A 3,821-nucleotide genomic window follows, 5' to 3' on the forward strand; every position below is an offset into this window, starting at 1 on the left:
GCTCCTGGAACACTGTAGTAATCAATGTGTGTTAGAGCCCATTGACTTTCACTCTGTGTCCAGAGCACAGATTTGCCAGGAGACACCTGGGTTCAAGCCCTGGGTCTCCTGTTCCCTGGCTGTCTGATACTGGCCAAATAGTAAACATGCAGACGGTCTGGTTTCCTCACCTCCAAAATGAAGGTGTGAATACTCTACCACTCCTAATGTTTAATAGCATTCTGCAAAACATTTAGAAGTAATAGTGTTCTAGAATACCACAGGATGCTAAGGGTGTAGCTTCTGGGGAAACAGAGGCACAAGAAGATTAAATGATTTTTCCCCAAGGTTTAGAGTCAATAACTGACAGAGGTAAAACTAAAACCCAACTTCCACTATGAGTACTAATACTGTTACTACTTTCTACTTCAAAGGATTGTGGTAAGACAAAATTTAGAGTGCTTGGTTCAGCAGCACATATACTAAAATTGGAATAAATGAAAGATTAGTATGACCCCTGTGCAAGCATAACATGCAAATTCATGAAGCGGTTTAAATTTAAAACAATTTTTTTAAATTAAAATATTGGCTGGACTCGGTGGCTCACGCCTGTAATCTCAGCACTTTGGGAGGCCAAGGCAGGCAGATCACTTGAGGTCAGGAGTTCAAGATCAGCCTGGCCAACATGGTGAAACCCCGTCTCTACTAAAAATACAAAAAATAGCTGGGTGTAGTGGCTCATGTCTGTAATCCCAGCACTTTGGGAGGCTGAGGCCGGTAGATCACCAGAGGTCAGGAGTTCGAGACCAGCCTGACCAACATGGTGAAACCCCATTTCTCCTAAAAAATACAAAATTAGCCAGGCGTGGTGGCACATGCCTGTAATCCTAGCTACTTGGGAGGCTGAGGCAGGAGAATCATTTGAACCTGGGAGGTGGAGGTTGCAGTGAGCCAGGATCGCACCATTGCACTCCAGCCTGGGAAACGAGAGTGAAATTTCATCTCAAAAAAGAAAAAAGAAATATTTCTTAATATGACTGGCTTGTTTTTAAAGAAACAGAACTGACATGATAACTTTTGAAGTAGAGAATTATCTTTCTATTTTAAAATGCTACATCTGAGTTCTTTAGATTTCAAATTGTATTTGAACAGAACTTTCAAATTGTTGCTGATGTGAAGGAATGTCTTGATTCAGCTCTTTGTCTAGGGCCCTCTGTCTCGGGAAAGAAAATGCATTCTTTGGAGAATATAAAGCCTGCTATGACCCTGCTGAGTTATAAATAGTTTGTGCTACCCAGAAACAGTACTCGATTTGAAAATACCATTTTAAAGACATCATTTGTGTTTGACTACCACTTCCTAGTTCCTACAATAATTGGAAAACTAGAATAGCAAGTCCTGTCCTCTTGGGACTTATTTCCTCATTTGTCTGATGTCTCCTTCCAACTTGAAAATACTGTGTGTCACTTATTTGTGATATGAAATGAAAGTGAGCTACCAGCATTCTGTTTTGATAACTTTTGAGGGTGGAGTGGAGAGAATATGACATCATTTAAAATTTTAAGAGGCAACCAGAGTTTGCGTTAAGCAACTGCTATTTGCAGGCAACATCCACAAGTCATTACTTCCCATCCTTTGGCCCTTAATGACTTTCTTAGCTTTCATTCCTCCCAAATGGAGCAGTCAAAAGACCATCAATCCAATCAAATATGGAGGTTGAAAAAACCGTCCGTGTAGGACAGGACATTCAGAATGGTGAAGCAAGCTCAGCAGACCCTCTCTCCAGCAAAACAACTCAAGTGGTGAAAATCATAAAAAGGCAATAATTTAAAGCCCCTGGATATTGTTCAAAGGGTGTACAGGAAACAAAGAAAAAGTCCCTCAAAAAATATATTAAACCTTCTTAGGAAGGGTCTGTGGCAGTTGAGCCACCTCCTGCTTCCTTACCCTCTGCATCCCCTGCTCAGTGTTAATGGAAGTGCTACCTGTTCTGCACCCTCCACTCTGGGCAGGTGTGGCCAAGACGATAGGGACTCTCTTTTCATCCCCCCGCCAACCTGCCAGTCTAAGGCTCTGATTTCACCCCTCCTGCGCCCGGCCCTGTGTTGCCGAAGCTCTATTCTAGGCAGTACCAACCTCCCTTTCCCCATCTTGCCTCCCTTGCTTGTAGGGTAGAACCTCTACTCCAAGTGAAGCAGGCTAAGAATACTGGGACCACTGTCGCCCCCACCCCAGCTCACTCACGAGTAGCAGGGAGGTTCCATGCTGCAATGGACAAGCCAAGAAGAACAGGCTTATCCACAGCTGCCACAGCCGCCACCCCTAGTACCCACTTGCAGATCCGGGCATTCATCACTCTGGGAAACGTGGGTCCCTGATCCCAGCTCCTTGCAGTTTTGCACGGGTTCTGCCCCAGGGGAGAGGCAAGCCAAGATGGCAAAGAGGCCAGGCATGATGGCTGGCGCCTGCAAGCCCAGCACTTTGGGAGGCTGAGGCAGGACGATCACTTGAAGCAAGGAGTTGGAGATCAGCCTGGGCAACAAAGCAAGACGTCATCTCTAAAAATACAAATTTAAAAATTAGCTGAGCGTGGTGGCGCACATCTGTAGTCCCAGGTACTAGGGAGGCTAAGGTGGGAGGATCACTTGAGCCTTGAGGTTGAGGCTGTAGTGAGCTATGCACTCAGGCTGGGTGACAGGATGAGACCCTATCTCAAAAAAGAAACAAATAAAAATAAATAATAATATTGCAGTCTTCCCTGGCAGTCTGGAAGACTGTGTACATGTCCAAGGCTGTACCTTTCCAGGGTGTGATCAGAGGAGTGACCACAGAGCTCTAAGATACTAGAACACGAGAGAAAAAGGTAACTCCTTCCCCCACAACTGTGCTAGCAACCTTCAAGCCACACACATTTCCCACAATAAACATCTAACTGCTAAGCAGGCTTAAGTACAACATCTGAATAATAAGAAAGTGACCTGCCAGAAGTGATTCCTAGCCTAAGTGGCCAGGCTAAAAGACAGTAACAAGGTCAGAGAAATGTGAGGTTGAATGTCAGAGGCTGCACACTGCAAGGGACACAGACTTTGCAGGATTACTGTAGTCAAGTCACTAAGCAAATAAATAAACCCCAGCAAACAATAACCACCGCCACCCCTAGCAGTGGCGTCAGTATCCACAGTTGCTACAAAATATTACCTAAAATTTTCAGTTTTCAACAAAAAAAATTGCAAGGCATGCAAAAAAAAACAACAACAACAACAACAACAACAACAAAAAAACAAAACAAAAAAATAAGAAAGTGTGACCCATCCACGAGAAAAAATAAAGCCAGCCATCGAAACTGCCTTTGAACGGGTCCAGAGAGTGGACCCAGCAGACAAGGCTTCAAAACAGCTATTCTGATCGAGACCATCCTGACTAACATTGTGAAACCCCGTCTCTACTAAAAATTTAAAAAATTAGCCAGGCGAGGTGGCCGGCACCTGTAGTCCCAACTACTTGGGAGGCTGAGGCAGGAGAATGGTGTGAACCCGGGACGGGGAGGTAGCAGTGAGCAGAGATTGCGCCACTGCACTCCAGCCTGGGTGACAGAGCAAGACTCCGTCAAAATAAAATAAAATAAAATATAATAAAATAAATAAAATAAAATAAAATAAAATAAAAGACTAAAACAGCTATTCCAAGTATGTTCAAAGAAATAAAGAAAATCTTTCTTAGAAAACTAAAGGAAGGGCCGGGCGCGGTGGCTCAAGCCTGTAATCCCAGCACTTTGGGAGGCCGAGACGGGCGGATCACGAGGTCAGGAGATCGAGACCATCCTGGCTAATCCGGTGAAACCC

General features: G+C 44.4%; 1 non-coding gene across 1 annotated transcript; it reads left to right on the top strand.

Annotated features, from left to right (window-relative positions):
• The first annotated feature begins 437 nt into the window (after positions 1-437).
• Positions 438-541, top strand: LOC111539552. The gene has a single exon (XR_002730714.1). It is a non-coding gene; the product is annotated as a U6 spliceosomal RNA (small nuclear RNA).
• Positions 542-3,821: the final 3,280 nt, after the last annotated feature.

The sequence above is a fragment of the Piliocolobus tephrosceles genome, chromosome 2 (genome assembly GCF_002776525.5).
Source record: "Piliocolobus tephrosceles isolate RC106 chromosome 2, ASM277652v3, whole genome shotgun sequence".
NCBI classification, from domain to species: Eukaryota; Metazoa; Chordata; class Mammalia; order Primates; family Cercopithecidae; genus Piliocolobus; species Piliocolobus tephrosceles.